We start from the raw sequence: 13,807 nt of genomic DNA, 5'->3' as shown, positions 1-13,807 counted from the left end.
TGTCAGTGAAGTGGAATGGAGTGTGGCATCTCAGAGCACGATGATGTCACATTAGGAGTTTTGTATTAATAGACATTGGGAAAAGGAAATTCGGGCTGCTGTTTTTGTTGGCAGCCACCTAACCTCTCTAATGTCTTGTTCTGGCTTAGGACCTGCTTTTTAAAAAAACAAAATAATGCCATATGCATTTTTTAATTTGGACTCCCCATTCTTCCAAGGCAGAACTACTGGTGGCATCTATGGGGTCCTCAGGCAGACTCTGCAGGGCTCCATTTGGGCGCTAAGCAGACCCCGAACTGCTTAGTTTCATGAAGGTTGCTGCACTATGCACTTGCAGAGACTTTCTGTCCTCCCCTCCCCCTTGCACTGTCTTCTTCATTTTTACATTCTCTGTGAAGAGACTGGTGGTGGTGGTGGTAGTGGTGGTGGTGGTGGTGGTGGTGGTATAATCCATAGTGCAATTCAGTCTCTAATGATAAATACGTTGGGTTTTTTGGCAAAATATGAGTGGATTATATCGTAGAACAGATCTATCCAAGGGCATCCCAGACCTAAGAAAACATTATGATTAGGGCTGAGCAGAAATGGGAAGCACTGTGGAGGGGTGTATGCCCTGGCCGTGGGCTGCTAAGGTTTGGAGGTGCTGTGGAAGTGATAAGCCAGATCCAGGTTTGCTTACAAGGAGACTTTATTGAGTACTTACAGCACACAGGCGTACCCAGTGGTTGGATCAGACAGCTTCTCTGAACCCCGAGCCATGGGGTAAAATGGGTTTTACACCATACATGTCAGCAGTGAGGCAGCATGACAGCAGCAAGTGTTCATTAGTGTTCATCTGCAACTTTCCCAGAATAGATTAACAGTGCTTGTTCAGGGGGAAAACAATCAGAACTTTCCCAGCACAGCCACCTGTAAACAGCATAAACGGAGCCTTACTTCTCAGGCACTTCCCAGGCCCTGATAAGATAAACCGTAGCTCGTTAGCATGGAATGTGCTGAGGCAGCAATCTCACCCTTTGACTCATCTCACAAGCCAAGAGGCCCACTAGCAAGAGAATTGCACTAATAATGAACCTAAAGAGAGCATTATGGATCTCTAGGCCCCTCTAAAACTACTGGTGACTTGGTTACAGGCCTGGGGCCATTGGGAGGGGGGCGGAATTCCCTTCAGTTATTTCTTTCGGAAGGCGTGATGGCAAAAGATGAATGTGCCCGCTCAGAGTGATGGCAGTGTGATGAAGCAAGAATTCCCCTCTCTGACTTAGCTTTGTTTGCTCTCAGTGATGTCACATGACCCAGTAATTTTAAGAAAATAACAGCACCGAAGCAGCAGACAGCTGAAGAAGGAACAGGCAGCAATCAAGAGGATAAAGGTTTTCCGGTAGGATTTTGGCCTCACGGAAGCGTTATATTCATTCCTGTCCCCAGTTCACACTGAGTGTGGATGCAGCCCTAATTATGATGAGGAATAGTCAGCTAGGGAGGTTTTAGCACGTTGTAGAGATTCATATCAGATGTAAGTGTTACAGCTGGCTGCTTCATGACAACCATGTGGATTCTTGTCCTGAAGGAGCTAGATATTTTGCATTCAGCCATTACAGCTTGTGCTAGGATGAATGTTTAACTGATGAGCTGGCAAAAAGAACATAAAATGCTCAAAACAGAGAGATTGTCATTAATTTAGTGTTCTTCACCCTGTTGCCTGCTAAATTATTTTCATCTGGAGCCATTTCTGTCACAACAATTTCACTGGCTGTGCCTTTTATTTCAGAAGACCTGAAGGGACTGTTATGAGCCATAGTGTGACCCATGAGAATAGTAAATTTCATTTGGCAATTCAGGCACTGAATTGTATAACATGCTGTTACATAATTTCCCAGGAAACCTTGTTCTTCATGGTCAGGTTTCCCAACTCCACTGGATATGATATTGTCATATGAGTGGATAAAGACAGCTGAAGGATGAGCTAAACAAACGCACCTCACAAATTATATATTTATTACAGTGAATATATCTCATTTGGTGCCTGCTTTCACTAGCAAATAAAAACCACAGGCACACTGGGGAAACAACTGACAATATTATCTGTGTATGGAGATGTGAGATCCTTGCTACAACAGCCATGGATGGTAGAAATGCCTTTGGACCAAGACACACTGAGGAAATGTACCCTTCTTTGCATCCTGGTTGGTGTATACCTGTATGCATTACTGAGATTTATGTGAAGTACTTTGAACTCCTTATATTATGGGATAGAGGAAGAACAAAGACAGAGATGGCACTCCATTATATCATTTGGTCTTTTTATCTTAAAATCAGCACAAGATGCTTAAAGTTTATACAGCTGTGGACTGTTAAGTCCTTGTGTTCCCTCATACAAGCATCTTGCACTGATCTTATGCAAAACCCATCCATTTTAATAGGGCTTACAAAGGAGAAATTCCTAATGGATTGCACTTCATATTCTTTTTTCTGTGAAATGTTTACCACCATAGCCCATACAGATGGCTGTCTTACCTTATGGTAAGCTGTCTCACTGCTACATAGCTTAATTGTCTGTCCAGGGGATCGCTACACCTCAAGCTTACTGAGCATTCACGGTTGCTCACTCACTGAATTGTGCGGGTCCATTACATGATGTTGTTGTTGTCCAGTCATAATTCCGCTATTTCCTCCTACCTACCCCGTGTTTTCCTCAAATGGAAAAAAAATGGGGTATTTTTCCAGATATGCGCAAATGGAGCGCCACGTCCTCCCTGTGCGTTTCTCCCCTAGCATGAATGTAGCACTAAGTGTGGTTGTTGGGGGCGTGGCCATGATGTCGAAGGTGGTGACGAAGGTCTGATGGGCGTTCAGCCTTCCCTTTCTTGCGCCATTTTGGCTCCTCGCCATTTTCAGCCTGCCTGTTCAAAACAGAGTGGCAAAGCAGCAGGGGGGGAGGCGGCAGAGCAGAGGAGCAGCAGAGGGGCTGAGCGGCAGAGATTGGCCAAAAGCATGGAAGAGGGAGGCGGGGCCCAGGGAGATGGATGGGGGGGGCTGTCCGCGTGTCAGACCCCATCCACCAGTAATGTGCAAAGGGAGGGAAAGGGGCGGGAACCTGGAGCATATATCACTGAACCTGGAGCATCTGTAATGCCACTTCACGGAAACATAAAGCTATGGGAACAGCCATCTACAGAGAAGGAAGCGTGTGTAAAGGGAGTCCGTGGTGATCCTGCATTTAAAACAGAAGCAGAAAGCCCCGTTTCAAATGCAGGGTTTTAGGCTGGTGCAGAGATGCCCCCAGCTGTAGAAGCGGAAGCACAGTCACTGCCTTTTGGCTGGACATACAGTCTTCTCCCTGAGATCAAGCCCAGGGAAAACCCATTTGCATCAGAAGCTGCTGTGCACAGCACTGGCACCTCCCTTCCCAGCTCAAGCAGTTTTCCAAGCTTAAAACAGATTGGATTTCAATGAATAGAATGGTGAACAAACATTTAATCAAATATACATTAAAAGCACTTGACATTTAGCTGAGCTGAAAGCACCAGAGAGGGAAGAGTTAAAAAGGAAGAGGAAATCAGCACCAGCTTCGGAAGGAAGGAAGGAAGGAAGGAAGGAAGGAAGGAAGGAAGGAAGGAAGAATACATAGATGACACAACACGACCTGGAACATGCTCTTGATCTGAATTGGGGCCCTGATGAAAATCACCTGTTCCCCAAAGCAAACAGCACCTTTGCAGGCAAGAAACTGGGCAGGAGGGAGGACACCGTTTTCAGCCGGAAACTGGCACAAGCCCCTCATCAGGAGTTGGAGAACATCAGGAGCTGGAGACTGGGGGGCCATGGCTGCTTTTTCTTAAAAATAAAAGTGGCCAGTTTAAGCAAGCTTTAAAATACAGCATGTTTATCATAATTTGTAGCTTTGCCCTGAATATTTTAAAGAGTGATATGGGAGGGAAGCCGAACTCATGCCAACATTTCACACCAACACCTCACGCCAACACCTCTTTGTAGACCTGTTCATATCCTCCTTGAATGACATGGCTAGGTTTTCTGTCATCACATATTTTCCTACAAAGTCCGGAATGCATCTGATACTCTCCACCAAGTAGCAAGGCTATGGTTGCCAGGTTCATACCTTGAGATGCTTTTCACACTTTTGAGAATGATGGAGAAGGCAGAATTCCACCATTTTCTTGGCTAAGGAATGTCAGTACATTATAGCAGCAGTAGTAGCGCTATAGGAAGATGGGAATGGCATTAGTAAGCTGTGCAGAACTGAACAGCATCCCGTATTTTCATAGCTATCTTCTCATAAGGTTTGACCTGCTCACCTTTAATTGAAAACACAGATGGGATTATGTTAAAAGGCATAACTTTTAAAGTATGCTTTATTTTTTTCTAATTAGCTCATTTTGTAAGGTTGCCTCCAGGGGAAAGGACTAACAAAAATTCAGTATCAACAGACAGTAATCAAAACCATGCAGAGGGAGGAGATAGATTTTTGTGCCTGAGGAACATGGAAAGGACAATTTAATATATCACACAATCCAAAGCTGGACCCAGGGAAAGGACTGCCTTGAACCTGATGTTTCAAAGAGGACTTATGCTGATTGATAGGGGAAAGCTGGAGGTGGGAGTGGGACCTTCATTTAAAGCAATCCTTGGTAGAGCTGCACTGTAACTGATGGGTGCAGATAACACAAAAATGCTGCAGTTGCCACCCACAGTGAAGAAAGGAAAGGGAAAGATTACTCTGGCAGAGGAGAGGCAGAGGTGCTCCTTCCTGGCTGCAGGGAGCACACGGGTTGGGGGAAGTAGAAATTGGGTGGCTATGGGAAGCACCACCTCATATGGCTTGTTTTCCATACCAGTCACCATCTTTGTTGCTCACCTCTTAATCCTTTCCAAATTCTCTGTATCCTTCTTAAAGTGCAGAACCCGGAACTGGACACAGTTCTCCAGGTGAGGTCTGAGTAATGTGGAATAATGTGAGACTATTACTTCTTGTGACTTGGAGACTACAATTACATTAATAAGTCTAAAACTGCATTAATTTTTGGCAGCCACATCACACTGCTGACTCATGTTCAGGTTGTGATTGATTACACTCCCAAGATCCTTTTCACATGATGGTAAGCTAGGCATACCTATACGTTTGTCTCTGTTGAATTTAATTTTTAGAAAGGTTTTCCAAGTTTCTAAATCACCCGGGTTGCCTGATTGAAAAGGCAAGGAAAGCTACCTGCTGCAGAAATTATTTCTCAGTGCAGGAGGGGCCATGTAATCTAGGGGGCGGGGAGGCTAAAAACACAGCCCTGCTGCACATTTGTACTTGCATTGATCCATAGTGCAAGTATCAACTGCACTAGATATGTTGAAGAGTAAAGTATGCGTTTGTTACAACTTGGCAGGTGGGCCAGTGGGGTATAGAGTCCTGGAAGATGCCCTAATGGTCATTTTAGCCTTGGGACAGGAAAGCATTTCAGCGCTGGGCAGCTCCAGTAATCAGCTGCTAGCCAGGATGGTGACAGTAATGGCCAACTAACAAAGCTGCTGGGCCTGGGTCCTGCTCTTCACCCACTTATATGCTAAGACAGATATGGGCACCTACGTGGGTGTCCAAGTCACACACACCCTGCTGATCATGCTCCTCCCAGCCCACCAAACAGCTGTTTGGCAGGCTGGATAGAACACAGTCTCTCCCTGTTAGGGTGGAGAGTGGTCTGCCCTTCTCCACTCCAGCAAGGAGAGCCTTTAAAAGCCAGGATTGCACTGGCTATCACCAGTGTGACGCCCACTTCCAAAGGGATCTTAGTGCACAAGGAAGGGAAGTTTAGATCTCCTTATCCCCACATGCGTGTGCACGTGGGGGGGGGGGGCCTCTGTGTAGATCTGGGTGTGGAAAAACAGTATGTATGTGTGTCAGTCTGGGTGTGCGGAAAGGGTGTCTGTGTGTTTGAGAGTGGGGGGCATGGGGGAGGGCTGTGCATACGCATGCATGCAGCCTCCAGCTGACTGCACATCACCACATGTGGCCCTCTGGAACAAAAATATTTTCCCCCACTGTGGTAAGGTATATGGTTTCATGATAATCTGGTGGTTCAGGCTTGAGCCATGATGCTTGGGGGCTAATTGTTGCTGGATAGCCAGGCCAATTTTTCAGGGCAATTGTGTGTGTGTGTGTGTGTGTGTGTGTGTGAGAGAGAGAGAGAGAGAGAGAGAGACAGAGACAAAGACAAAGAGACAGAGACAGGGATTTCCCCTCCATATTGGTCACATATTTATGACTATAAGTAGCTAATAAGGTCAATTTAAATCCAAGTTTTGTGCTGCCTTTTTACTGCCATTTTCCAAACCATGATAGCATTAGACAAGGAATGTGTGATGCTACTGTTTCCCTGAGGATAACAAATTCCCCTTATTTTGAGGAAGAACGTGGTCACATGGTTTCTTGTGTTGCTCTCCCCATTATCATAGCTGTAATGATTTCTACAAGACTTGGGTTCCTGTTTCTTCTGTTTCCCTATTGGACTCCCTGTGATACAGTTCAATTTTTAATTAATATTCCAGCACTCCACTTCTTGCCCCCCATAATTTCTTATACACCAACAGCTATTTCCCTTTTATTTATTATTTATTAAATTTATTAACTGCCCATCTGGCTGGTCACCCAGCCACTCTGGGCGATGTACAACATATAATAAAACAGTTTAAAACAATAAAATTCTACAATAAAAACATGTTCTAAAATACCCTAACCCACCCCAAATGCCTGCCTGAACAACCACGTTTTTAATGCACGGCGGAAGCTCATTAAAGAGGGGGCATGACGGAGTTCCTTAGGGAGGGAGTTCCACAGAGTGGGGGCCACCACAGAAAAGGCTCTCTCCCTCGTCCCCACCAGTCTAGCTGTCCTGGCTGATGGGACAGAGAGAAGGCTATCCGAGGCTGATCTTGTTAAGCGGCCTGTCTGCTGTTGCTGGAGGCGCTCCTTAAGATAGGCTGGGCCAGAACCATATAGGGTTTTAAAGGTCAAAACCAACACCTTGAATTTGGCCTGGAAAACAACTGGTAGCCAGTGCAACTCCTTCAGCACTGGAGTGATGTGATCTTGCCGGCGGCTGCCTTTAATCAGGCGAGCCGCCACGTTCTGTACCAGCTGCAGCTTCCAAACCGTCTTCAAGGGTAACCCCACGTACAGCACATTACAGTAGTCTAAACGAGAGGAGACCAGGGCATGTATGGGAGCAGATGGTCGGGAAGGAAGGGGTGCAGCCGCCATATCAGATGGAGTTGATACAGTGCTGTCCGGCTCACAGCTGACACCTGAGCCTCCATGGACAGCCGGGAGTCCAAAATGACCCCCAGGCTGTGGACCTGGTCTTTCATGGGTAGCTGTACCCCATTCAACACCAGGTCAACATCCCCCAGCCTCCTCTTGTCTCCCACCAAAGGTACCTCGGTCTTGTCAGGGTTCAGCTTCAGCTTATTCGTCCCCATCCAGCCACTCACCATCTCCAGACATTTGGACAGGGATTCTACGGCCAATCTTGGTGAAGATTTGAACGAGAGGTAGAGCTGCATGTCATCCGCATACTGATGACACCGCACCCCAAACCTCCTGATGATAGCCCCCAGCGGCTTCACATAGATGTTAAATAGCAGCGGGGAGAGGATGGAACCCTGTGGCACCCCACAAGTGAGTGGCCACAGGCCTGAAACCTCTCCCAGTGCTACCCTCTGGTACCTGCCGGAGAGGAAGGACCAGAACCACCGCAATACGGTATCTCCAATGCCCAACCCCTCCAGGCGGTCCAGGAGGACATCGTGGTCAATGGTACCAAAAGCCGCTGAGAGGTCAAGGAGAACAAGGAAGGAGCATTCACCCCTATCCAGAGCCCTCCTCATATCATCCACCAAGGCGACCAAGGCCGTTTCTGTCCCATGCCCAAGCCTGAAGCCCGACTGAAATGGGTCTAGATAATCGGTTTCTTCCAAGTGTGCCTTCAACTGCATCGCCACCACCCGCTCAATCACCTTGCCCAAAAATGGCAGATTCGAGACTACGCGAAAGTTGTTCAGAACTTGGGGATCCAAGGAGGGCTTCTTTAAGAGCGGTCTTATCACTGCCTCCTTGAGGGCTGATGGCATCACTCCCTCCTCAAGGGAGATGTTCACCACCGCCCTGATCCCCTCACCCAGTCTCTCTCTGCAGCCCATAATGAACCAAGATGGGCAAGGATCAAGTAAGCAGATGGTCGGCCTTACAGATGAAAGCACCTTGTCCACTTCATCAGAAGGAAGAAGCTGGAACCGATCCCACAAAACCGGTTTGCCACAGGCCGCCTCTTGCTCACTAACTGTATCCACAGCGTACGGAGTAACACTCCTTATCCAATCAATTTTATCTTATTTTACCTTTTCACACAAACATCTCACTATGCCCAAACCTTTGCACCTTAAACTGTTTAGACAGTAACTGAAACTAGCCTGTGGGATGCTCAGTTATGCTTCAGCCTAATAGGAGAAAATGTACTTGACAGAGAATCAGCATTCTTAGTTCATCAGGGGACTGTGCTTCTACATTGGAAGGCCACCAGATCCCATTCTTTGGTACCACACAACTTGAACTAGAGATGGGAGAATTTGTTCGTGCTTTAGCTCCAAATTGTCTGCCTAAGTTCAAGTTGGACCGTGTGTTATTTTAAAGTTCTCATAAATAAAATTTAGTCATGCAGCTATTTTAAATGTTCATTTTTCCCAAGAAGCCCACCATGTCTTCCTGCACTGGTAGAAAAATATTTTGCTAACCTCCCCTATCTTTAACCTCCAAGCCTTAGACTAGTTTTGCATATATCTGTCTCCCCCACACAACCCCTTTCTAGCCTTAACTGCTCTTTTCTCATGGGGAGCACATTTATTTATTTGCCTTGCAGCTCATTGTAAAATGATATAAGTGTTTAAGCATCTCATAGATTGGGGCAAAAACATTTTCTCAAATGTATATGGCCACAAAACGTATGCAGGACTACCCTATCTTCTGGCAAAGTGGGTGCCATCTGGATAGGGTTGGGCCCACGTGCCCTTTGTTATGTTATATGACACAGGGAGCTGCCTTGACCACTGTCAATCAGACCACTGTCCATCTAGCCCAGTATGGTCTACTCTGGCTAGCTGTGACTCCTCAAGGCCTTAGATGAAGCGATTCCTTTCCTAGCCTCACTGCTTGAGATCCTGTGACCTGGAAATGGCAGAGATTGAAACTGGGACCTTCCTTCTGCATACAGAGCATGTGTTCTACTCCAGTGTTATGGCTCCATAAACTACCATGCGGTGCCAGTGCTGCAATGAGAGGCATTGGCGGTGTTTGTGCAGCTGTATCTCCATACATCAGCTAAGGCAGCTTACTCCACCCTCGCCACCTGCAGAGAGGCCTCTGGGCTTGCCAGCCGTGCAGACCTTTGATGAGAGCACTGATGGGCTCTTCGGCTTTGGCCTGCAGTCTGCAAGCAGAGACCATCAGTGGGCGGCGGCGGCACTGAGAATCTCTCTGGATGGGATTGGGAAAGTATTTATCTTCCTTCACCACCCAAGCTTTATCTGCCATGTTGGAGAGAAACCAACGAGGGGCTAGTCAGAGTGGCTGGTAGCCTTGTCGACTGCTGTCTTGGAAGAAGGCTGGGAAGACTGGGCTGACAAGCGGCAGGCACAGCACCTGTACACTCAGCTGGCACTTGGCACACTTGCTCATGTACAGGGCCTCTGCGTGTGAGCCGCTGATCACACCTAGGGGTCCCTTTGCAGGCAACCATGCAGAGGTCAGATGATGGAGCTAACACAGGGATGTGACGGCAGGGGCAGCAGTGCAGCTCCACTCCTAACTCACATCATTACAACCATCGGTAAGGCAGATCAGGGTTATTTTCCCTGTATTGTGAAGTGGAGTTGAGAGACAGAGGCTTGCCTCAGGCTGTCGTGACAGTATCCAGCAGGGGCAAGATCCAAATTGGGGACTCTGCTGTGCAGCTCTCCCCTATACCTCCTCAGATAGCAATCTGTAGAGTGGCCCCCACCTGCCCTGCACCTAAGGCAGGGTTCTTAAGGTAAGGTAGCGTCCCAACCTGCATAATCTCTGTTTAAACAAGTACATCTCTCTCCTGCCAACTACGCCAAGCCAGATCAAGCTAAGTACCAGCACAGCACTTGTATTTTGGCCGTGACTGTCACCTGACCTCTGCTACTCTCAGAGTCTGGGCCTTTTATCTCAACAAGGAACAAGATTTACTGCCCACATCCAGCTTGACCAAGTATAGAAAGGAATACATTGTTCAGTCGTTCAGTCATGTCCAACTCTTCGTGACCCCATGGACCATAGCATGCCAGGCCTTCCTGTCCTCCGCTCTCTCCCGGAGCATGCTCAGGTCCATATTCATTGCATCGGTGATGCTATCTAGCCATCTCATCCTCTGCTGCCCCCGTCTCCTTTTGCCTTCAATCTTTCCCACATCAGGGTCTTTTCCAGGGAGTTTTCTCTTCACATTAGGTGGCCAAAATATTTGAGCTTCAGCTTCAGTATCTTTCCTTCCAATGAGCACTGATTTCCTTTAGGATGGACTGATTTGACCTCCTTGCAGTCCAGGGGACTCCTAAGAGTCTTCTCCAGCACCACAGTTCGAAAGCATCGATTCTTCAGCGCTCAGCCTTCCTTATAGTCCAGCTCTCACAGCCATACGTTGCTACTGGGAACACCATAGCTTTGATTATACGAACCTTTGTTGGCAAGGTGATGTCTCTGCTTCTTACTATGCCGTCTAGGTTTGCCATAGCTTTCCTCCCAAGGACCAAGCGTCTTTTAATTTCATGGCTACAGTCACCGTCTGCGGTGATCTTGGAGCCCAAGAAAATAAAATCTGCCACTACTTCCATTTCTTCCCCTTCTATATGGCAGGAAGTGATGGGGCCAGATGCCATGATGCAGCTGTTAATCAGGGGAAGGAAAATTTTAATTGCAGGGAGTCTGCAAATCAGCAAGGCCTCTAATCTTGGGATCCTTTGCATTCTATGATCTTCCATTTTGCTGCAAGCAAATCCCAAGCCGGCAGTCTGCCCCATTATACGTGAATGCTAGGTCATGCATTTTGAAGCATTTTGACTAAGAATGCCCTAGTTTTTAACAGTTGCAGAAATGTTCATTCTGATTCCCTAATGATTTTACTGTGTCATTAAATGTTGGTTCCCGTTTGACCCCAACATTGTAGGGCATGCTAAAGAATAACATCTCTTGCACTGTATTCATTCTTCTATAGCCCTTTATCCCCATCCTGCCATCAAACAAAATCCATTCTGTGTAAGAATGGTTCAAATTAAAGGTAAAATGAATGTTTTAATATTTATTAAGTATAAGCTCTAACTTACTGAGCCTTTTCCTTGCAATACTGAATATAAACCTTTGAAGACCAGAGATATATATATAGGGTGTGGGGTGTGGGAGAGAGATTTCTACATCTCACTTTTTCTCTTTTTTCTTATCTGCCTACTTTTTTCTGATCACCCCCTGGGGGTTTTAAAGACTCTTTATTCTGTTTTCAGTTGTCTGCATCTTTGCATTGTTTCTTTTCTTTCCCTCTGTAGGCTATTTTTCATTTCTACATTTACACTCTTTTTTCTGAAAAGAAATACACTGATTGAAATCTGTGCAAATAAAAGTTTGCAAAATGTTACGTAGGTCACCACATTTTGGCTAAGCAAAAAGTAAGAAGGGAAGGTTCCTTTCCAGGATCACCTTGAGTTGCTGATCAGCAACACCTTTCTTCTTGATGAGGTTTTCAGTCCTCCTAGCATTCTTTCTTAGAGAGCTACCTATTATAAATATACAAATTAAAGGCTAAGCAGAATGGATAGAACAAGGTAGAGGGGGATTGACTTCCATAAACATGCAACATCAGTGACCTCAGTATACCTCCCCCCCCCTTTTTTTTTTTAGGGAAGTAGAAATACAGCTGCATTTCTTCATAAATGGGAATCTCTCATTTGACATTATTTAACATTGTCTAGACAGCAGACCAGGCCTTTCTTCAAGTCACATAATCCATTGCCCATTTCTTCAGCTCAAGAAGACATTTTCTGAGATTAGATAGAACCTGGCAGGGCAGAATGTTGTTAACCCAGGGAGTGCCTCTGCTCTTTGTCCGTAGATTGTTCTCCTTGTAGGTTTTACATATTGCCTCCTTTTTCCTGCCTTCTCCCCTTCAGAAGAGGTACTTTGCTGCTCTAGCTGGTAAAAATTAGACTGTTTTATGCACAAGTTATACAAATGCAGGAGCTCTGAGAGGAATGTCTGCTCAGTACAGATAAAGTGGCAAATGTTATTTTGTACTTTGTATTCCTTTGTAGATTTGGAAAAGTGTGGTCTTTCACTAGGATTGAGAGGCAAAGTGAGGGCATTCTGCAAATAATGCTTGGAGAACTTTGGTTATTGGGTCGTTTAAAAGTAAAGTAAATAAGTAATAAAATATGCTTTGTAGTGGATCTTAAAATCATTGGACAGGCATAACTGAAGTCATGAACCCAGACTCATGCAGTGGGCATGGACAGGGCCAGCCATAGATCAATGGGTGTCTCATCTGTGTCTCCCCACCCCATCCCAGCTGTCTTCATGGGTCTTCCCGCCCCTGTCCCCCATTTCTTGGGGAGACATTTGTATTGTAAATGACATGGCAGTCCTTGCTGACAGCTTCCCCATATCTCTCTGGGCATGAAGAAAACGTTGTGTGAAAGATACTCACCTTTCAGGATCCATTTCACAGGCATTTCAGGAAGAATTCCCTAAGAATACAGAATATTCACAACATGGTCTACCCCCACCTGCACCCCCCCAATTCCCTAAATCCAGCAAAAATGTCCAGAGACTCCCTCTGTTCAATGAACAGCCTGGCCATGGGAAGCAAAACCAGGGGTTATTGAGCTTAACCCCTCCCTACAATGGTATGACTACTCAGGGCAAAGGCATACTTAACATATTAAGTATGGTGGAAGTGTGTGAAGAACCCACTGTCACTATATTGCTTTCAGGACTGCAACTGTGTGTACACTGAATGTATGTCCAAACTTATAATGTAATATCTGCCTTCCGCTTAGATTTCAACTGTCCCAAACAGTTTAAACCAAACAAGGGAGGAAAAACCTCCAAAAATGCTGAAAAGGTAAACAGTTATTGGAAAATGCAATATCACTTTCTTCAGATGCATTTTTGCCCTATTTCACTTATTGTGGTCATTAAGCTATATGAGATCATCTAAAAAAAGATTTCCAATGCAATTTTGTAGTATAATGACAAATTAAAACACATCACTTGACAGACAGGAGTACTCTCCAAAAGGTCCTTATGATACTTTGTTGCTACAAACACTTGGGGTACTTCCAGATGATCCTTGGTGCCCTTGCCCTGCCTCATTCACAGAATTTGAGGCTGGGGCTGGGGGGGAGTTCAGGCAATGTCTTCAAGGCGTAATCCTCCCATGTTTTCCATCACTGCTTCTGTGTTTTCTCTTAGCACAGATAATCTGCTAAAAGAAAGGAATGATGGAATAGCTGCACAAAGCCTTCTCATTGATAGTGCTAGGAGCCATGGGTTGTAAGCATCTCAGGGAGGTATCTGAGGTTTGCAGCCCGTTTTGATGTGCCAAATCTACTGACAGATCACCCAAGTATTGCCCTCTTTTTTAATAGCCTAAAGGAGGCAATTACCCAACTTCATTGATGGAAACCTGTTGCAAATCCCTTGTTCTTAAAGTTAAAAAGTGTTTCCTGATATCCAGTGTGT

Source organism: Heloderma suspectum, chromosome 1 (assembly GCF_057233095.1).
Source record: "Heloderma suspectum isolate Gila_16-S chromosome 1, 16-S_ref, whole genome shotgun sequence".
In the NCBI taxonomy this organism is placed as follows: Eukaryota; Metazoa; Chordata; class Lepidosauria; order Squamata; family Helodermatidae; genus Heloderma; species Heloderma suspectum.
Note: the sequence above shows the minus strand (reverse complement) of the source record.